The following is a 24,009-nucleotide window of genomic DNA, read 5'->3' on the forward strand; positions in this document are numbered from 1 at the left end:
TTAACTGTCTCGCTGCTCTTCGCTCGTAAAAGATCGCTGTAACACCTCCTAGAGTTGGTGTGGCTCGTATACGTTTGAGAACCGCGAAAAAGGAAAATCAGCAGGGAGAAAGCATGCTTCATTTGTGAGATCTTCAATAAAGGAAACGCTAGTACTAGAGATAGCAATAGACGAAAGTACGAGATGTATGTTAAGGGGGGGTGACAGAAGAAAAGTAATATTTTTCTTTTTTTATTAACCACTCCAATGACTGAAACATCTTTGAATATGGTTGTTAGATGCCTAAGTGCCCCGTTCTAGAGGAAGTGCGCGCGTGTGCGTGTGCGCAATTGAGGAACAAGTTGCTGGGCCCATGTCCATCGAAAATAACACGGAAATTCATTGAATGCACTGGAACATTTTTATGAAGATGCAGGCATCCTTAATAAGTGCTGTATATCCCACTGAATAGACATATAATGTAACTACAACTTCCTTTCATATTTCGAAACTATAAGCGCTTGCGTATTACGTGTCATCCTCTTTTGAATTCTGTGTTGAATCTCACTCTTGACTGCCATATACTGTGCGTTTATTATTTTAACTCTGTAATTCCTCATGTGTTCCCATGCTTATAACAGTCTACATGCGGCAACCTGTGTGACTTTGTTTGAGGCTTTGTTTACGAATTCATTGTGGTGCGACTTCCCTTTGCCTTTTATAATTATGTGTTCGCGGATGTATGGACTGTGTGCTGTAGATTTCATGCCTGTGATGTCGTTTCTTTTCACTTCCCTACTAACATTTTTATACTGTTTTTTTTCTGCTATGAGAAAAGGAGTAGCCGTCACTATTATAGCCTGACTACAACTTTCTTTTAGTTTCATTTGAAAAATCACCAGCACGTGCCAGGCCTTGTTACGGTCTCGTATACAGGGAGGCCTAGGTGGATGAATAAAGAGCTCATATCTCCGCAGCAAAAAGAAAAAGAAAAGCTGTGAATTCCTAACAGTACAGGGATTACACGTCACAGCTCTCGTTATGTGACTGGAGAGGGCCGTACACGCGTGTATATAAAAATTAAGACTTAGCGTTTCCCGTAACAGTGCATTTCCCGTTCCACTTTCTAAGTGCTTTCTCACATAACCGCACTATATTGCGCCAACGTTTTCTGAAAGGAATTGCTCATTAGGAATTGCATATCAGACCTTTCCCTCGGGCGCTTTCCTCAACGCATGTATCGAACTGAAGCGAAATGAGTTAGGCCTTCAATGCCTAGACACAAATGGCTTGGGTTTGAATCTTACTCTGACTGGCTACCTAGCGCGTAATCGTAAATACTACATGGTTGTTTTGCCTGAAGGCGGGAGGGGGTTCCTATAGGTATTGTTTTTCGGAAGTTGAGGCTAGCTTCTCAATATATACATGTCCGTGTTTGTACCACCTAGACGTTGGAATACCGGAGATACTTAAGCACAAATATTTTCGTGCGTGATGCTGCAAACTGTCGCTTTCCTAAAATTGTCTGCTGTTTGGGCCCACGTGAACTGGTTTGAACCGGTTAGAAAAATTACCCTTCCTTGATGAACCTAAACTGAACAGCCAAATATGCAGAAACTTTAACTTTAACCCAAGTCGAACCCGGAATTATTTCGCTTCGGCACCCTGCTATTGTCTTCTACGTGGCGGGGAGGCATTCTGTGAAGGCATACCTGACGTTTCAAACTGTGGTATGTGTGTGCTGTTTTCATGCGGCCATATTTTAGAAGGTATTTAAGCATACTAAATGTCAACGATGCACTGAGCAAATAAGTTCCTTACGCCAGGTCAGCCGAAGAACATCATTTTCTACAGTCACTCCACACGTTAAACAAAAGGTTAACGAAAACAGAAGGTTAAAACACTTCCTCTTGAAATGTCATTCTGGAATAAACCTCTTTGTGCGTCATCAACGGCTAAATTTGTGATTTTGATCTTTGTTTACCGTTGGGAAGAAAAAAGTATTAATGAAAAAAAATTACTCTGCATCCCGGCCCTTCCAATGTGGATGTCAAGCTGGGCATATATATATATATATATATATATATATATATATATATATATATATATATATATATATATATATATATATATATCTTTTATATACATATATCGTATATATCTTCTTGTGCACGCCCTTGGTTAAGGTACTGACCTCCTACAGAAACGCTCTTTCTAAGCAATCTGCAATTTGTTCCGGCTGAGAACTAAAATTTTCAGCGTTCTAGCAAAGTGTTCACTTTCGCATGTTCTTACTCAACACCTCAAGCTTTGAATTACTTGTTTCACCAGAATGTTTTATATTATACCTCTAATACAATGTTCAGACAGTCATAGAATGCATAAACAGCTATCGAAACAGCTATGAAAAAGTTCTTCGTTTTTTCACGCCAGAGCTATTTTAACCCTGCCGGAGTGAAGAGTACAACGTCAAACACATGACCTTTGTTCGGATAACGGCAATCAAATCATCAGTGCCTGCACACCCACATGTGCATATATATACGAGACAGCAATTAGAGCTTTTGCGATGTACAATATGAAGCTTCTCACTGTGTTAGGTGCGCTTTGCGCTTTTCCGTTAGGTAAAGGAAAAACCAGCTGGGTTCCAGATGATCGTGGTGCAAATGTCAGCCTGACCAACGTAAGAAATTTCGAGTACTGTCTGCATGTTCTTCTGGTTTTCATATTGCTCCTCCCGAATCATCTACCTTAACTATCATAATTTGTCTACATTTCTTAAGTTCTTCAGCAAAGTACCTGAAGCGTAGCGACCATTATTGTTTTATGTCTGCTGATAAAAACTATTTCTTTGGATATGAATCCCTCACCTCATTTTTATACGGCCTACTCATAAAAAGGCATGCATAACTATTGTTAGGAGATATATTATAGTTGAGCGTCATCGACCAATTTAACGTCAACTGGAAATAATTCCGGGCGCTAGCATTTCCTTTCTTGAAAGTCCTCATTAGAAAAATATGCATTTCTGACATGCACAAGTATCCCTAAAACAAGTGCTTAGCCTGAGACCATGATGTCATTACGCTTTGGAAAACCTCGCACAGAAGTGGAGCTGACCAGACTATCATAATTTGACTATCAAATTATTGACTATCAAATTGACTATCCTAATTTGTCTACATTTCTTAAGTTCTTCATCAAAGTACCTGAAGCGTAGCGGCCATTATTGTTTCATGTCTGCTGATAAAAACTATTTCTTTGGATATGAATCCCTCACCTCATTTTCATACGGCCTACTCATAAAAAGGCATGCATAACTATTGTTTGGAGATATATTATAGCTGAGCGTCGTCGACCAATTTAGCGTAAACTGGAAAAAATTCCGGGCGCTAGCATTTCCTTTCTTGAAAGTCCTCATTAGAAAAATATGCATTTCTGACATACACAAGTATCCCTAAAGCAAGTGCTTAGCCTTAGACCATGATGTCATTACGCTTTGGAAAACCTCGCACAAAAGTGGAGCTGACCAGATAACAAAACAAGCGGTGCCTCACTACTGCTTGTTTCGGGCCATTGCAAGCACGCGCAGCGATCGCACGGCGTTCTCAATTACTCCACCTTTTATTATCAACTACGTGGAGAGTGCAAGTGCATTTTAGCCGTCGCCTGACGTTCCGTATCAAGTCAAAGGGTGATTACACAGTCGCCCCGCGTCGTATGCTGTTTGTGCGAGTAAGTGCACGCAAGCGAGTGGTTGAAGATTATTATGCAGAAGACAAAGATAATGATGAATAGCTGGGCAAGGGAACAAGAGTTTAGGATTGCCAGTTTGCCTCTAGAGTTTGTGAAGGAGCACGTTTGCCTAGGTCACCTAATCAAAGGAAACCCTGATTATGAGAAACAAATTCATAGAAGAATCAAAATAGGTTGAATTATATACAGAAGAGATTGTCAGCTCCTGACTGGACGCTTGCCATTGTCACTGAAATGGAAGGTGTACATCATCATCATTATAACCCTGGTTACGCCCACTGCAGGGCAAAGGCCTCTCCCATACTTCTCCAACTACCCCGGGTATGAATCCCGGTGTAAAATCAATGCATTTTACCAGTGCTCACATATAGGGCAGGGACTTGGAGATTGACAACGAAGCTTGAGACCAAGTTACGGACCGTGCAAAGAGCGATGGAAGGAAGGAGGGATGCTAGGCGCAACGTTAAGAGGTAGAATGAGAGCGCTTTGGATCAGAGAGAAAAGGGGTATAGCCGATATTCTAATGGAGATTAAAAGAAAAAAAATCGAGCTGGGCAGGTCATGTCATGCGCAGGTTTGATAACCGTTTGACCATTAGCGTTAGAGAACGGGTACCAAGAGAAGGGAAACGCGGTGCAGGATGGCAGAAGATTAGTGGAAGCGATGAAATTATGAAATTCGCCTGCGTTGGTTGGAACCGGTTGGCGCAGGACAGGGGTAATTGGAGATCGCAGGGATAGGCCTTCGTCCTGCATTGGGCATAAAATAGGTTGATTATATATATATATATCTATATATATATATATATATATATATATCTATATATATATATATATATATATATATATATATATATATATATATATATATATATATATATATATATATATATATATATATATATATATATATATATATATATATATATATATATATATATATATATATGGTATTTTGCGTGAACTCTTAATGTACTTTGCTTCGTTTTTGTTCCAAAATGGTACATTGTACGCAACGTTTCTGTGTAGACGAGCTTCATGTTTAAATAGGTTGCTACCTCTGTAAAAAATCCCTTAGAGACATTGATGGTTATTACCGCAGACCGAGGAATTTGCGTATAGAACCCTTATTAGATAATTATGCGATTCTACCGCTACATTAAGTTTATTACTATCATCTACAGAAATATATTCACGACAACAACCATCGTCACTGAACCTGACAGGCGTGCCATTAATGTGCCATCTGATAATACAGAAATTAGTACCTGTCACTCGGAATATCTATGAGAAACAGAAATTGGCCTCCCTGGAACCTTTTGTCATCAACCAAACTTCACTATATGTGGAACTCTCGACTTCTGCAAATGTGTTTAAAAGGAATGTCAAGCAATATTTGGATGAAGCTTCTATGTGGCTTCACTCACTGTAGGAGTCGCTTCAGGAGTGTACACGCAGGGCAAGTTTTTTATTTATTATCTTCTCTATGCATAAATATTCCGTTATTGATACATCGTCATAGTTATTTTTTTATGTGCCTGACGAATGTATTTTTCATTATTTTACACCCAGTCGTTTGTTTCATTTAAACGTGTATTTTGTTGTCGTATGGCACTGAATCTGTGTGATGGTGTCTGTAACAGGGAGTCGAAGCCCAGTGAGGCATACCAACTTTTGCCTTGGCTTCTCCTTTGATTTCCACGAAGCAAAAACCATGTCATATCAAGTCAAACATATGTATATTTGGGTAAGCTGACTGGCTTCCCACACTTTAGGGACGCTTTTTACACATCACCCTCCTAATCCTTAGGGTATAATGGACTTCACACACCTTCAAGGCCAACACCAATGTTTGCAACCAGAGCGCGCGGATGCTGCCACAGTGCGTCCACATCCCGGAGTTAGCTTCTCTTCAGATATCTTAGCTGAGTGGGGCTGCGCACTGTTTCACAGCTTCCTTTGGCAGGCAAGGCCTTCCATGGGAATATCTTGCGCCTGCCCTCCAAACCACTGCCGACCCTTGCGCTCAGTCATGATTTAGGAGATATTCAGAAAATCTGCCCTTGCCTAGATACTACGAAGTCGGGCTCGACATGGCCGAGCTGGGCGCACTACATGCCCGAACTTCCAATGACTCTTTATTTCTAAAGATATCACAGCATTCGATACAGAATCCGCAATGGCGAAGCAGCAGTTTCTTGCATACAAAAAATATCCAAAATACTGTAGCTTCGTCATTGATTCCTCGCTACAGGGGCTGGTAGTGGTGCACCTTTGGCGTTCTGACCATATTTCCAGCGCCACTATTGCCGGAGCTAGGGTCGTCGGTGAGAGAATGCCATCATTACCGTGCGTGCCACATGGACCCATTCGGCATGTCCCCATCCTGGTCATGAACATGAATTTTAGTATGATCTGCTGATTAGTATTTTCCAACAAAGCTCTTGTCGCAGGCATGCTCACGAGCTTCGGAGGGCACGAAGTTTAGCGTCGTTGTCCTGCTGACTCGCAGGTAGGGTGACAACGACGACAAAAGACTCTTGCAGTGGTTTGGAAACTGCAATAACGCTATTCAGGATATCAGCTGCGATGATGTTAGTGTCCTTAACTTGATGAAATAAGGTTGTGAATTCTGATCTGCAGAAAGCGGCACAGCTCTTTCATGGTGTCTAACCACACGCGCAGTTGCTCCTGGTTTGCACAAAGGTCTTGTAGTATGTAAAAGCAGTGAACGTGTCTCTCTCCAGGAAGAGCCGAACATGGCGTAGAGTGAGATACACCGCGAGTAACGCGTGACCAATCACGCTGTAGTGGATTTGCGAAGGCTTCAGCTTCTTGGAGAAATAGCAAGCGACTGCCACGTACCACTGATGAACTGCTGCACAACGACACCTACCACGGTGTTCGAGGCGGCAGTCACGATGGGAGTCGGTGCGTCAGGTTTTGGGTGTCTGTGCAGACGTGTGGCGGCGAGGGCGGATTTGCTCCTTGTGAAAGCTTAAGGAGCCTCATCAGTCCACTGAAGCCTTTATCAACGCTCGGAGCCAAGCAGAGCGTCTAGAGGAGCCACAATTATGGCACTATCGGGAACAAAACATCGGTCGAAATATACGACCCTAGGAATTTCCTTCTTTTCGTAACATGAGCTTGGTAACTGTTGTCAGCCGGGTAAATTCTATAAATTTGCGAAAGATGGATGGTAATGGTCGAATGCTATTGACGTCGACCAGATGTCCAAGGAATCCGCGGTCCGGTGAGCTGAATTGGCTGTTGGTAGCATTATTAACGACTACTCGACTGCCTATGCGGGAAAACAACAAGCGTGAGTGTTCCAGACATTCTTGAACAGAAGAACTTGCGACAATGTTGATTCCAATGTATGCAAAAAGGAAAGGGTAGCTTCCGGTGAGGGAATCACTGAAATGGTGACACAATTGGCCAACATTTTGTGACCCAAAGGGAATCCGGAGAAATTGAAAAATGCCAAATGGTGTGGTTCCTGCAGTCTTGGGAATGTCCTCCTCAGCGACAGCTTGCTGGTGAAAGATGCGAACAAGATCAATCTCAGAAAAAGATCTTCGCACTGTTCAGCGCTACATTGTAATCTGCAATGTTTGGATGTGGTTACGGTTCGGAAACTGTAATATGTTTCGCGCACAGTCAGCACGGTATGGGCGGCAATACAAAGTCTTCTTAGGCATCATATAAAGTGGTAATGCCCAATAACTGGAGGAAGAGCGGATGATGCCAAGTGACACCATTTTCTCATATACCGTGCGAGCGATCTTAAGTTTTTCTGTAGCCTGGAGAGTGGCACGAAAATGGACCTGGAAGTCCAGAGCTGACGATGTTATAGCATACGTCATATTGCACCGGTTGCATCGAATATAGCGGTCTCGTCAACCTGAGTAACTCGCAGAGCACCTCCACAAACTGAGTTTCCACCATGGAAAAAAGGGCCCGATCGGTGATGTGGTCGATGGAGGAATGCCGAGTGTGGCCGGCTATGAACAGAGTCGATGAGACGGCGGTTCTTCAAGTCGAGAAGGAGGGCGTAGTTTTGCAGGTAGTCTACCCCAATAATGGTGCGTCGGATATCCGCAAGCTGGAAAATTCAGCGGAACCCTCGTCGAAGACCAAGGTTTAGCGTGACGCAGCTTGAGGACAACACTGGAACCCTGGTACCATTTACGGCGAGTAAAATCGACACAGGTATCGCTTTGCGTCGGAACGTTCAGCATGAATTATGCGTGCATCGGTTCCTGTGTCGACGAGAAACCGCTGCTGCCCTCTGGCTATTTCTTTTATGTAGAAAAGGCGACTTGTACGTTCGGCTGGACCACCCATCTGCTAGAGGTTGGTCGCTCTGTTTCCCAACCACGCACAGGAGCGAAGGTGCTCGCGAGCGTCGTTCCACAAAACGGTGATAACAGAAGCAAGCACCAGACGTTGCTGGTGAGGTTAAACGGATCATTTCTGAGCGTCGCGAACTGCTCAATATACGGCTCCGTGGATGACGAGATTGCGTGTGATGCCATTCCGCAGCACAGGCAATGTGCTGGAGGAGGTCACACAGGGAATCGATAGAAGATAGTGCTGGTTAAGAGCAAGCGTGGTGCATAAAAGTAGCTTCAGTTGCTACTTTTATGACGTCTGTGCCAATGCGGCTAGTTCCGGCCAAATCCACAAAGAAAGCTGTCGCCATGGCATTCTCCACTTTAGCCGGGAACCGTTGCAAGAACCATTTGCGCAAGAGGGCGTCGTCGAATGAATATCGCGTTGACTCCGAACAGCTGCCACAGGCCGCCACTATCCTTCTAGGCTTGCCTTCGGAAGCTTTTCCTCACATCTAAGCAAACGACGTGCGGCCGCGATATTGTCGCAATTGATTGACATACGTAATATCACGCGACCCGGACGGTGACGGCGGAAATTTCACTGGGGTGTCCATAGAGTTGCGATTGCAATCAAAATATTTTTACCTGCACGATGTCCAATGCTTGCATATGATGTAACTTTGATTAGAATACAAATAAACGGAACTGTCACCATCGCATTTAGCGGTGTATATCCTTTACAAACCAGTTCTCTATAGTTTCCTTTCAAATCGATTCCGACAAGTGTGTTAAATGCTAAGTATTATTTCTTTTTCAGTTCCTTAATACGTCTAATACCACATACATATATACTTATCTCGCAACCTCTGAAAGTCGCTATAAATTGTGCAAAGTTGATCATGTTTGGAACGAGACAGACCGCGAAGTCTTCTTCAGACGAAATTACACTCCGGGGCAAGGAGGGTAAGAATCCTGCGATCGCTCTATCACTTTGCATTATCAGCTGCTCCAGGCATTAGGAGTGCACCAGACAAACTTTATAATTATATTATTGCGATTTCCATGCTCATGCAACGATTTGAATACGAAGTGCGCCAAAATGAAGGACTATGGAATAATTGTGACCGCCTGGAGTTCTCTAACGCGTATCTAAATCTAAGTACGACCTGTTTTTTTTTAAAGTCACCCCATCGAAATGTGACGTGGATGGTGTGGATGGAAATGGCGTGGATGGTAACCGTCTCTGCGCGCTCGCAAGTGCGACGCCATCACCGCTCGGGCACCATGGTAGTGGTCCAAGGTTACGAAAGCTATAAGCATAAGCTGAAATTTCGTTTTTTTATATAACTTATCGTAAGGAAACAAGGCGTTGGCCAAGGAATCAATTCAACACGCCTAGTTATAGTTTCAACGACTTATGGTTTCTAGCCGAGAGCCTAGTAGGTGTCGTGCTCGGCCATTAATGTGAAGTGTGTTTTGTTTCAAGCACTCAGTAAGGAAGCGCAAACTAAAATCCGCGTGAAATAAATCCTTGATATAAGTATCCATATAGCTTAGGTATCAAGTTCTTGCGTGTTTCTACTGCAGATGCCAAAAGTATAAGTTTACTGTGCCTCCCTTCACAACATAAAACATAGTACTGCCGTGTATTTAGAGTATTGTTCCCACCGCAAATGGTCATCATTGTAGCCGAGCGTTTTGTGCTGGTTAATATCTACTGCTGTAATAACTAAAACATGTTTCACTTCCTCTACAATAACACCACCGCGTGTACTCTTCACAATATCAACGCTTATTTCATCCTTAAGTACACAAGTGGGAACTTACATGTGAAAAAAAATTAGAATCACAACAGTTCTAAACATTTATTTTGTAATGAACTTCAGGTAACATATGATGACGCAGCTGTCAGATTGACTTATATGTTTGTTTTTTGCGAAGCTGTCTTGCTCATAGCGTATTTTATTCCTATGAACAGACCGGAAGAAGAGAATCTAGTTGGAACATTTTTTGATATTAGTAGAGGGCAAGACCCAAGTATAATGTTGTTCACAACAACAGGTCACGTATGCCCAACGTTCTATTTCATGCATGCTATGTTTTCAACTTAAATGACATAACAAACTACAACTACCAACGCGTTGATAAGGTTGTACGGATGTCTTTACTCACTAAAACGTCCCTTGCAATACCTAGACTAATGCCTTACTAAACTAACCTGACCTACTAACACGACTAATTAATACATAGAGTAGCAAGCCATCTTAATAATTGAATGAACTAATCAGACACCTAATACATAAAGCTAACTAGTTCGAGAGAGGGAAAGAAATTTGTTTATTTACCAAGCTTCTTCCACATTAGCCCGAAAGTTGGTGGCCTCCTCAGACCAGGTAGCCATGGCTCGTTTCCGCTGCCCGAAGCCTCTTAGCCAACCGCAGCTGGGTCTCAGGACCCAGAATTTTCATGACCAGAAGAAAAACATTAGCGGACCTTGGGACCTCATAGAGAAGATAAACTGTGACCAGGAAAAGGCACCTGAAGGTTCGCCCCATCGTACAAATTTTCTACTCTCTGAAAAGTTCTTGCTAAAAATGTATTGCGTCCAGTGCCAGCCGAAAGCCACGATAGTAAACAACTTGCTATGAGATTTCAAAAAAAGTAAAGGTGCTGCTTTAGTAAGGACAGAAAGCGAAACCTGGGAGAACAGAGCAACAGACGTGCGTGCAAGAGTGCGAATAAGGAGGGCTCAGATTACTTGGTTGGTGGCGCGTGAACGTTCCATATTGATGACAGCGCGAGCTAGTCAGTGAAAGGTACTGTATACAAGCGGCACCGCCACACCAAGAATTCAGAGATCAAAAAGTTCATGCCAACTCTGATCTGTATCGACAACACACCCTGAAGGAAAGTGAGTCATCCACGCAGAGACACAAATTAGTATAAATGATGAACCTGCCCTAGTCCTCCCTATGCGGAACCGACAACAATCAGCAATAAATCAAGGATTGACTAAAGGCATAATATAACATGTGAGCGCGAAAAAAAATATACGGCAAAGAGTAAAAATACATCCCTCCAATCAAATGCAGCAGCAGTGATCTAAACCTTGGGATTGGGCTGCAACATATTGCCAGCGCGTATAGTACAGCAATGCACAACTTCAAACTTGTGGTTGCACAAGTCTGATAAGGAATCGTCACAGGCGCTCGAAGAGCTGTTTGATAATGTAGTCTTTATGCATATGAGGCTCTGAGCATAGGCATTCACATACTTCACTTGCTACCGACCATCCTCAAAGAAGAAAGCTGCAATATTAGAAGTCTTAGGTGAAGTACCTTTCGAGGCATAAGCATCTACGCTGATGTATTTTTTGACGCGATGCAACAAAATGATTAAGTGTGAGGTTTTCGAAGAAATGGCCACAACCATGTGCAGAAGCTGGCACGAAGGCTGGCCTTAGATTAAAAAACAATGTTACTTATCACAACGAAACCTAATTATTCATCCAGCAAAGGCTCGTGTGAGCGTATATTTACCTTGAACGAAACCTTCCAGTGATTTCAGTTGTACTGCTTTTTTTAGTTGTACCTCATGAATGTTTCCCTGAAATAATACAGCATTTCTTTTTTAGGCTTAGAACTGTGCTAAACACTTCATTTCTTAATTCGATTGTACCATATGTGGCTGCAAATATAGATTTTATTTCTTTCTTAAGAAAGGAATTGCATAACCATGTTCTTGTACACTTCATGACATTCAAATTTTTCCTGTTCGGGTGCATTGCTTGCTTTCTTGTTTTGTTATTCTCTCTCTGTCTATTTTTTCACCCCTTCATTTTGGCATTCTGGCCAGGGTATAATTATTTGTATTGGTGCGCATAAAAATTGAGGCTGCCCAGCATAACACACAAGCACTATTATCTGATGGAGTGACCGTTGGCGATGGTCGTCTATCACGTCACGTAATAAGTTCAGCGCAAGAATATGGACATAGACACAGAGAACAGACAATGATAAGCGCGTTCATCCTTGTTTATTCCCTGTGGTTGGGTTCAAATTTATTGCATCAAGTTTTGCAATCAACATGGTCTATTATCACTATTTGTTGGATGTATCTTTGTTCAAATAAACATTTTACATTCTACGCTGCAAGAGCGTCGTACCCTCCGTGGCTGCTTAGTGGTTTTGGTGTTGAGCTACTACGCACGAGGCCGCAGGATCAAATCCCGGTCACGGCGGCTGCGTTTCTATGTGGGCGAAATGAAAACAAAAAGGAAAAAACACGTCCGTAACTTAGATTTAGGTGCACGTTGAAGAACCTCAGGTGGTCATAATTAATCCGTAGTCTACCACTACGGCGTGCCTCATAATAAGATCGTGGTCCTGGAACATAAACTCCCTAACTTAATTTTTGAGATTGTCGCCCGCAAGTACGATACGAATGAACAGAACATCATCGAACATTCGAGAGTTGCTCCGAGTTGTCCCCCAGTAAAACCCATGGAGTCAATATGTGCGCCGGCGAGTGCTCGACGACGTTCAACATTGACGATGCTGCAGTAGAGCAAGCACACGCACACAGCAGTGAGCGGTACTGCGAACATTCTCACCAGTTTTGTTGCGAATGGGAATGCGTTGCGAATGAAAAGAATAATAGGTTGGTGGGCGCCGTTCATACATATACACATAAATCAGTAATGTCCTTCATTGTTTTCCTGGGGGGGCTTTCTCAGCTGCCGTAGTCCCACCCGTAAAAATAGCACGAAAAGTATATAAAAGAAAGAGTACTGACACATACAATATGTTTTCACTTCAATTGGCTATTGCGCGCGAAAATTTCAGCGTTCTAGCTCATCTTGGACGTATGCTTCAATTTCTTTTATCTTGCCTTCCAGAAACTATTTTTCTCTCTTAGGCACCCCAAATACTTGGCATAAATCGCTGTACTAGGCTCGCGATAGCAAATATCCGTCATTGGCAGAGAGACACTGTAAAAATTACAGGTATATGTTTTTACCAATGTCTCTATGCTACATCTTAGGCGAAATATGAATTACTGTGTGTAACAGAGTAACTGCTGTTGAACCGGTCATGAATGTCATAGCTGATTTTGCTGGTCTCTATCTGCATAGAATTAAGCTGCCGAGATCTGACAACATTATGAAACTCACTGATAGTGCTGTTTAGAAGTTTTCAGTAGAATAGCTCACTGTACTATTCTACTGAGAGCGAGATCCTTGCTATCCGCTGCTGTGTATCCGCTCAGCTTGTGCAGACATGGTCATGAAACTGCCTAACTATATGCACATGCATGCAGCGCGGCGAGGCTTTCGCAGAAAAATCGTAGCACTTAGAGAAAATGATAAAACAAGTATCAATTGACGTTGAAGAACAAATAATAGTCGGTGGGCAATTACCACAGGTAGCCTTAATTCGTCGGCCGCTGTAAATGCGCATGGATTAGATTGCAAGGACTAAAAAATCACCAAGCGAGATCGTAATTATCGTCGTGAACACTATGAATTCACCTCTGAACGTGGTACGTGCTTAAAAGTGAGAGTTACAAGCGCGTATTTGATTGCGCAACTGAGTGTTGAGGTGAGTTTAGATGCGGTGACAATTCAGGCTGAGCGAGTACACTGATTATGAATGCTCTGGCAAGCCTGCCTTTGAGATAGAGACTAATTCTAGAATTCATATTCTTAACAGAATTAGTCTAGAAAAGTCACATGGCCGGCCATATGTTGCCTTTGTTTGGTACCACCAAGAACATTGCAATTACTCGACCTGACAAAGAGATGTGCACTTCTTGAAGCAATACCCGCTGGCAGTCATATATATATATATATATATATATATATATATATATATATATATATATATATATATATATATATATATATATATATATATATATATATATATATATATATATATATATATATATATATATAGGGTCTTTCAGCGAAGACTCAACAATCCGTAATAGTTGCCTGTGGCAGATATCCCAATACTAGTTCATCCGCTAGTCTGCTCGAAGCAGCAGACAATACTTGCAGAAAGGAATAGAGATGCGAAATTGACTAAATAATACAAATGCAAGAAATAAGTTTTTAACTAATTAAAATATAGCCCATGCTGCAATTTACAGATTCGAGTCGTGGAGTTCGCAAGCCGAATACACGTGGAACGTATTTTCAAGACGACACCAATTTCGATATATAAATTCCTGAACAATGCGGAGACATGCATTGGCCTTCCAGTTAATTTGTTAACAAAACGTCGTTTCATGCACTGAAGCCTCAGGTAAATGGAACGCCAATGCATTTCTCCGCAAAGTTCGGGAATTGATATCTCGAAACTTGTGTCGTCCTGATAATTCGTACCAAGTGGATCCGCCCTTCGCACTTCACTGCTGGTATTTGTAAATTGCAATATAGGTCATAGTATAATTAGCTACAAAGTTTATTAGCGAATTTTTGTTAATTAGTCTATATTACATGGAATTTCTTCTGCAAGTAGCGTCCGCAGCTTCGAGTAGACCGGCTCATAAACTTGAATTATGATATTTGCCGCAAGCAACATTAAAGAAAGGTTGTGAAAGTCTTCGATGAAACAGCATATATATATATACACGTGTGGGTGTTTGTGTGTGTATTACACGGTATATATATATATATATATATATATATATATATATATATATATATATATATATACATACATACATATATACATACATACATATACATACGTATATACGTATGCGTTATTGTTGATTTTGCAAGGTGGCGCCGACAGAGGTGCTGAAGAGTTGGTGTACCAAGATGACAACAACACTTGTGGAGTATTTTTCACGGCCTTGGACCGAGTATTCGCGGGGCGTGAGTATTTTCCTGTTTATCGTACGATAGTTAATATTTCAGTGAGGAGCTCTGAGCTTACATTCATATAGGGATCCTACAAAGTTCTGCGATATTTCTGCAATGTTACTGGCACAATATAACAAATGGTGCTAAATTTTCACTATGCGCTTCTATTGTGCAATGTATTAATCACATTACACTAACAATAAATCCACACTGTACAACCAATACACAAATACAATATTACGATACACCACAGACGATGAAGAGACGTCCGGCTGCAATACAGGTGGCGTGTACGACTTGGCTTTTGAAGTGAGGTATTTTTTTCTACCTTGGTCTCTCCCAAAGGTACATCGACATTTTTGGTGAAGCAGCTTTGGCAATCGACTGTAAACAGTGTATTTGTGTTTCTTCAGGATGAAAATTTTGGCAGAAAACTGGCTATGGTCATTCAAGCAGCTTCATTGGTCCCTTAACGGGTATTGTTGAGGTTTCTGCTCCAGCATACGTGGTAGCAAAGATGTACGAACCGTCCTGTTGCCAAGGTCAGGACGCAGATGGTTTCCCGAAATTGAGAAATGCATATCAATAATACAAAAATGGCTCCAGGAAATAACTAGCGTATCTTCAGAAACGAAGGCTATAATGCTTGGAGTTTTATTTGTATTTGATGTATTTTTACCGCAGAAGATTCTCACAGGCACGCGTCCTCATTATCTCGGCTCACGATTGCTTGAAATACCCAATGTACTCAAAATTATATCATAATTTGTTTATGTATGAACAGGACACCCTCCTAAGCCAACAAAGCCCGTGGGAAACTTTTCTTTTTCAGTGTGCAGTGCAATATGGGGGGGGCGAGGCAAAAATTATTCAGCCTAATAATGAATCAAGCAGTCAAAATGCTCAACTTATAGTGTACACGACAGCCAAAAAGATAAATAAAAACGAATGTTCGTTAGGCTTCACCTACCATATAGAGGAAAGATAAACTTAACTTAAACACACCAACTAAGCACCGCGCACTGCTGTCTCCAGGTTACGACAAATTTGATAGGCAGCGTCGATAAATACAGTTGAGTACGATGTTAAGGCACGGAAGGCGGCTAACGCATGACTCTAGCCGCCGCGTTGGTTTTACAGCTATGGCATTGCACTGCTAAACAAGAGGTCGCGGATTTAATTTCCAGCCATGGCAGCTGCACGTCGATGAGGGCGAAATGGAAAAAGGATTGTGTACTGTACATTGGGTAACCGTGAAAAAAATTCCAGGTCATCAAAATTAAGTGGGACTCCCCAGGACAATGTCCCTCTGTTAATATTGTGGTTTTGGCACCTAACATCCCGGAATTTTCTGAGACTCATCGTGGAAGTACATGCGAAATGCTTAACTAACCTATGGGGACATTTTTTTTTTGTTTTTGGCGTCTAAAGAGCACGAGATTTCTAGGATGCAGCTCGCAACCGCATTTCGATGCGAAAGCATTATGCGCGCCATTAGGAAAAAATTCGTCGGCGGGACCGAAAAATGGTACCGAAAGTGGCTGACCGTGCGAAGAGTGAAAGCACATCCTAGAATGCCCGCTTTGATGTCACATGTCTCAGGGACGTTCGTGTAAACAAAGAAAATTAATATCTTTGGAAAGAAAATATGATCAATTTCGCTCTGGGTGGGAATCGAGCCTGGGATTCTGGAGTGTGAGACGAGCAAGCTTCCCCGTAGCCACGTCCCCGGTCACAGTACAGCACAGCAGCACGTTGACACATCAGCCACACTTCCATTCTGTTTTACTGGGAAACATTCTTTTGCTAATTCCAGTTACGTTGCGGTAGGTAGGTTCCGCTGTGGGCAATGGTTCAGGAAAAACGCACCTCAAGTGTGCATCTGGAAGGTCGAAACTCCATTTCCGAGCGCGGCAGCCCAACGGCCTTTCTGTTGGGCCCCCAACGCACGCATTTTTTTTGTCGAAGCAATGCCAACTCGTTCTTTAACACAAAACAAATAGCGTATGGTTCACATGATAGGTCAGGAGGTACAGCATGTGCTCGCGCGCTCGTCACCAGTAACGCGCCAGTTTCTGTTTGGCTTCATAGTACCTAACGCTTTCAATGGATATTTAACAGTACATCATATTGGGCATTGATCCATGTCCCCTAGTTTTTTTCCGCGTAGTCGGTAACGCTACGAATACACTGTGTTACAGTGCACCGCCTGGCGGCACGATCCGGGTGACGAACAGATTCCAATATGTGTTTTCCTGAGCAGTGATATAACTGTTACTATTCAGTCGCCGTGATCTTGTTTACTTTGGCACATATAGTCATCACTTCAAACACACAACTCCAGACTTAGCACAACACACTGGTTCTTTTTGCTGATGAACGCAAATCTTCACAACAGCTCCAAACCATGCTAGAAGGCCTATCTGGAAAATACTGCTCATTTTTTTAAGCATTTCCGCAGCAAATGAGACCTGCATCTTGTGTATAGCGAAGCTTTCCTTGTGAACTGACACCGGGTTTTCTGACCATTGCTGTTTTGTGTTCTATGGTGCTGTTTTTCCGATTAGCTCATACTTACCAACATGAATGCCGGGCCCGTTGGTAGAACCAAAATTCTGCCCTCCCAGTATAGAAAACCGATACTCTAACCACTCATCGTCACCATACTTTCTAGACCCTTAAGTACCCCTGTTCGGGCATTACATAATGGGGCAGTACACATAAGAAAAAGAAACGCAATACACTCGTTTTTATTACATAAAAAAGCCTACAATCACCCACATATTGTACGAAGGCCAACAAGCTCCTTGAGATGGACCCCGTGCGTGGCATAAATTCGCGTGATTTTTTAAATTTCTCGACACCATATACGAAAGAAGGAAATGGGCAAATTTAGAGAATTTGATTGCCCGCTTCACCTAATCTTCGTTTCACATAGATTATAGAATGGGCATTGAGCCTGCAAAATTTTAGAGTGCAGCTCTGAGGCACCCATTCATGCGGCGTGCGTCGGCGTCGACGGTGTCGGGTGCGGCATCGGCGGCGTAACCTAATGAACGAGCACAGCGAAAGATGTAGGAGCGAACGCGGAGCTGGAGATGAAAGAGGTCATTCGCGAATGGAGGAAACCAATATGTGTGGCCTCTTTAATGACGTGCGCGTTGGAATCGGGTGTCATGAGGACCCGCCAAACCGCTTAATAGTTTTTGTGGGCTTCTATACGTTGTGACGGTTTTCTGTAAATTAATAAATTGTTCTTATTAGCACTACAACAACAGGTATCAGAACATGAAATGTATGAAGTGAAAATTGTTTGCCAAGAAGCTGTAGCAAATGCTCTGATCTAGAGGAGAATGAACGTCAGAGTAAAAAAGCTATGATTTGTGAATGTTGTAACCGTTCTGTCAGTGACAAGTAGGTACGATTTTTCTTTGCAGAATGGTACGACAGTTGTGAACTCCGTGTGAAATCATCCAGTTTTCCTACATACCCCAGCGGCGAATGCATTGAGAAGTTCTTCAATATCTGTCAACCTGAGCGCGTTGTGACGCAAACTGTATGGCCAGATTTATGTGTCTTCATGGTTTCCAATTCGACCATCCTCAAGAAAGCAGTTGACAATAGATACCTTAAACCTTTTAACACAAGCACTCAGTAAAATAAATGGTTTATTGCAGCATATGGAGCCTGTCAGATTGGTAGGTCATTTTGTTTAGATAGTTTGCAAAGCGAAGATTCAAAAGTGCAGCAAGAAGCCTAATCAACAGCAATGTGGATCAAAAACCGGTGATGGCTGGATAGTCAATTGGTGGCGAGTTTACAATGAGGCCAATGAAGTGCAAAATGAATTAACTAGTTTTGAAGGACCGCATGACTGTAACTTCCCGTGAAGTCTGCTGTGCCCATATTCGCACACCCACTTTTGAAGCCTGGATTGCTTTTTCTCCACAAGTGCCATTCTGCATTGCGCTGCACACAGTCGTTTCAGATGACGCTGAGTCTGCTGTGTTATACGTACTTTGACTATTCAACGAGTGTTTCTCGCCACATTTCCTGACGCATGAACTACCGACGGATGCCTCGTGAATGTTTTTATCGTTGCGCCTTTGTATATATAGAGGTCACCTGTGGTGGTTGTATGAGACCCAAAGGTACAAATCCCTTTTGTCTTATCTGTCGCCATATTCCAAGCTGAATAAATGGGGCATTGTAAATGTTTGCTTCACAAGTGCGCTAAATAAATCATGCTGCCACTCCTTAACACGCAGACACCTTGCGCAGACCTTCCGCCTGACATATACTGGCCAGCCCGAGCTTTTGTTAGTTTCGGAAGCAGAAACGATATTAAAGAAACTCAAGCTGGGAGACAAAGTACCAGCAGACCAAGCTGCCAAAGGAAACAGGCGATTCACGGTGTTCCCTTACGTGCAAAAGATATCGCACAGCTTTAAAACGATGAGCAATAAAGCACATACTAAAGTTCACGTTTTTGCTCTGGAAAAATTTCGATTGCCCTGCTTGCCTTCGTATACTCATGCCACACGACGAAATATTTGCACTACTAACCATAGGAAGGGGCTTGTTGCATGCACATTAGGTGTGGTGTATATTATTCTCCTGACTTGCGGAAAAAAGTACGCTGGCCAGACGGGTAAAGGTTTAAAAGAGCGATTAAGGTAGCATTTTAACGATGTTCACACAGCCGTGCAAGGTCATCTAGGTATTCACTGCAGAAAGTGCCCTTGTGTGCCTGAGTATGAAATATGCGACGTAATCTTCAAACACCGTGAACAGCTTATCCGTGAACTCATATAGGCTCATAATATACAGCCGCTGGGTGACTTGTGCATCAGCAGGCCATATATTTTCGTCCCGAAATACAAAACCAAGTGTCTGGGTTTGATGCAATAAAGGCTCCTGAGGTGTGTGACAGCAGAAAAATGCTTCATTATTTTTAGCTCATGTCTAAAGTATATAGCATGATTTTGGGTTCTAGCGCGAAGTGAAACACGGACACAGAAAGGAAGCAGACAGGACAAGCGCTAAAGTATATAGCTCTGGCAATTTGGTAAATGAAGCTTAGCTGAAGTCAATGCCTGTGCTGTGATCTTTTTTCTGTCTTCGTCTTTTGGGCTGCGGAGACACGTCTTATACACTTGAAGATTAGAAGAATGAAAGCAAGTGTCCAGTAATTATTTGCTACCGGACCAGAAACATAAAGATTTTGTCCACCAAGGCACTTACCATTTCCCATTTCCACGAAATAAAAACGGGTTATTTACAGATATGTCGGGACAATGGGAAGCATAACTGATAGAGGCGGTGTCGCTTGTTTAAATGCTTGATTAGTAATTTTTTTACAAAAGCTGTGTTTGATCCAACTATTGTAATCAGCATAGACATTTTCATCGAGTTCCACCCATTTCTGCAAACTTTGGTGTCGGGGGTACTTGTAGTTCTGCCAGGACAACGGGTTAAGTTTTGTGCCGTTCGTTGGGCACACTCCAAACATTAGAACACTGACGTTATTAATTTACTACCACAGCCTGCGTCACCCGCCCATCTTGAACCTTACCTACACCTCACCCATTACATCGTCCTTACTGTCACCATACATAAAGACGCTGGCTAGTTTCACTCACTGAGGGCACCACGCAAACCATATATACGTACCAAGCATAAAAAAGAAGCATAAATCGAGTGTTCAATAATTAGTCATAACGCTATTAAGAAAGCCAAAAATATTAGAACGTGGCAGCACATTCCACTTAAGCTGCGCCTATCCTACCAAATAAAATTTGTGAAATGAATAGCAAGAAATTTGGTAAGCGGTACTCATAACGCCAGCCTGACACTTTCGAACGCTTGCTTACGATAATTTTATTGTTTTTCTTTCACAAAAGCTGTATTTTATCAACACGCATTTACCGACGGAAATATTGTTGCGGCAACGTTCCCCATATGTTACAAAATTGGACCTCGGTTGGAATCCTTATGCGTTGGCAGGGGTATGCGTTTTATGCCGTTCATAAAGTCTACGAATAGTACATTGGAAATAATAATTACAGGTAACACAAAAGTCTACGTGTCTCATCTCATCCGCGTATCTGCTTACTGGATGCATATGTTATTCTAGCAAAATATACGAGAAGAAACGGGGTTAACCCGGGAGCCCGATTTTAATTAGTCATGATGTGAAGCCAACAAACAAAGACACCACGGACCGTGGTGCCTTTGTTTAGGCGTTACGGCACAAGTCAAAAATGCACCACCGTAACCAAGGCTTTATCTCTGCGGCGTAATGGCCTTCAAGATCAATTCAGTCATAACAAGAACTAAAATAGTAATAAAATTAGCAATAGGAAAACGAACGCACAATGAGATAATAGTAATTATTAAAAGGCGAGAATCACATTATAGAGTATTAGCACAAATCTGAGAAACCATATCAATTGCTGAATTGTCTCAGTGCTCTGTGCAAAGTAAGAAAAAAAGGAAAGAAGAAACAAAAGACATAGCAACATTATTTATGCTCTGCCATCTACGATAAGCTACATGTTGCAAATGTAACACGTAACATGAGTCAATGAATGGTGTGTGAGCGCGAAAGGTGTGTTTATCAGAATAAATTAATAAGCAAATGTACTTCAATACCAATGAGTCAGGATATAGAAATGTACCGGCAAAAAGAAAATCACTACAGATATCAAATTAGACTAGGACTAGTTAAGACTAAATAAGAACTGGAAGTTAAGATGGCATAATGTTGGCAGCAGAATTCAAGCATTATTTGGGATACATATCGTGAAAAGATTCCACAATACGTGAACGGAGAGGCAATGCGCACGTTGTAATCTGCGCGGTATGTCTTCTACGACCTCCATCGTTCGCACCGGAGTCCTCGGCTAACAGGGCCATAATGTTGCGGCCGGATAACCGCACAACATTCCCTTTTAATATTTTTATTTTCTTGTTTTTGCTCTTTCCGGGGAGCGCGGCAAATAGGAAGGCAGGAGTAAAACTTGAGAGTGTGTCCAATCTCGCAGGCCATGTTGCAAATACAAAAACAGCAAAGAAGCCACATGCGTGGGCGCCTCCATCGAGGAGCACAAACCAAGTCCCCCCTACTAACTCGTCCTTGTAATCCGCTTAGCCTATGTTTATCAAAGAGGATCACTTCGACTGCGTTTCATGTTCACGCCACATCGCTGCCTCATGAAGTTGGTTAGTGCCGGTGAGATAGCGGAACGCAAGCGTAAGCCGGTCAAAGCGGACATCGCTGGTACGTGACTTTAAAATAGGTACCACGCATCACGGCATAGATTGATTGCCAGCAGGACGTGGAACGATAGGTCCGAACGATTAAACGACTCCGCCACAGCTTGCAATGATTCCGCCAGTGATACGGTGGGGATTTCATAAAGATTACGTGAACTTGCACGACTACGTTTCACAAATCGCTTTTGGGAACAGTGTTACGCCATGTATAGAGTCGAGTTAGGCATCAACCAAAAGCTGTCTCCGGACTACATTCGCTTTAGAGGCTACCACGATAGCAGCCGTAATTTTATCCCAGCCTACCGTTTCTGTCTCGAAAATCTAGTACAAATTTTCGTCGTTTCAATAGGTTTCCAATGCTGAATCTTCAACTGCTCCGGGAACAAGTCTTGCCTTGCCCAGCGTGGCAGAAAAGATAGCAGAAAAGATATTAAAGAAAATCAAGCTGGGAAACAAGGCACCAGCAGACTGCACTGCCAGAGCGAAGAAGCGAGTCACGGTACTTTCCTATGTGCAAAAAATGTCGCAAAGCTTAAAAAAAGATTGGCAATAAAGTATATGCGCATTTTTTTCATCTCGCGAATAATTATCACTGCTCTGCAGGCCTGTGAATGCTCATGCTACGCTACAAAATATTTGCGCTTCTAACCATAGTGGCAGCCTGTGCTATGTACATTGGGTGTGGTTGACATGATTGCCTTAGTTTGCGGAAAGAAGTATGTTGACCAAACGGGCAGATGTCTTAATGAACTATTGAGGCAACATTTTTATAATGTTCACACATCAGTGCAAGGTAACCTCGGCACTTCACTGTAGAGACTGCTGCTGTGTGCCGCAATTTGAAAAAAATGTGTCGCAACCTACAAACACCGTGAACAGCTTACCAGTGAAATTGTAAAGGGTACACTACACAGCGACTGGGTGACTTGCGCATCAGCGTGCCGTGTATTCCCCTCCTCAAAAACGAGATCAAGTGTCTAGCTGTGATGCAATAAGGATTCATGAGGTGTGTGACATCATACAAATGTTTTGTTACTTTTGCTAGTATATAAGGAGGCCTGCAAATACACCTAAAATGTCCGTGCGACTTTCCGCTCGAGGCACTTTGGTACTATTCGCAGCCTACTTTCACGCTCGGGAAAAACACTTTTTCGTTGCACGCATTGAGCAACAGAAAGCTGTATTGGGAGTTTTTCAGGTTGCTCTAGAATACAATTCAATTCAATTTACAATATTCATCTAACTAGAATAATTGGAGAAGCGTACAATTAGTTAGGAATTATTATTTATTTATGCAAAATGAAGAAAGGTAACGTGAGTATCTCTAAGCGACGGCAAACGACATTGCCTTGGTTCGGTCCAGCTAGGTGACATTCTCATGGCATCAAATTTCGGCTAAAGTTACGTAGGAATCTCTCTCTCTCTCTCTCTCTCTCTCTCTCGATATATATATATATATATATATATATATATATATATATATATATATATATATATATATATATATTCAATAGTTCCGGTATCTCATAATCTAAAAGTGTCACGCGCTAAGGCACGCTATTATTGGGCGCGGCTGATTTAATAGTTTTACAATTCAGTGCCCAAGGGTAATTATAACAAGCTAACTTTATGTTTTCAAATATTATTACGCAGTCCCGAAAAATTGTCATAATAGTAGAAGCGCCACGCGAAATTTTTTATGGTGGGAACTTCCCAGCACCAGCCTTGTCTACAACGCCAGCGTGTATGGCTCACCTCCGGCGTCATCTGCCGCAGATCTTAGCCG

General features: G+C 42.3%; 1 long non-coding RNA gene across 1 annotated transcript; it reads left to right on the forward strand.

Annotated features, from left to right (window-relative positions):
- The first annotated feature begins 2,528 nt into the window (after positions 1-2,528).
- LOC142564924 (uncharacterized) lies at positions 2,529-19,168 on the forward strand. The gene is made up of 5 exons (XR_012824713.1): positions 2,529-2,662; positions 8,889-9,034; positions 10,050-10,132; positions 14,862-14,957; positions 18,383-19,168. It is a non-coding gene; the product is annotated as an uncharacterized LOC142564924 (long non-coding RNA).
- Positions 19,169-24,009: the final 4,841 nt, after the last annotated feature.

Source organism: Dermacentor variabilis, chromosome 11 (genome assembly GCF_050947875.1).
Source record: "Dermacentor variabilis isolate Ectoservices chromosome 11, ASM5094787v1, whole genome shotgun sequence".
In the NCBI taxonomy this organism is placed as follows: domain Eukaryota; kingdom Metazoa; phylum Arthropoda; class Arachnida; order Ixodida; family Ixodidae; genus Dermacentor; species Dermacentor variabilis.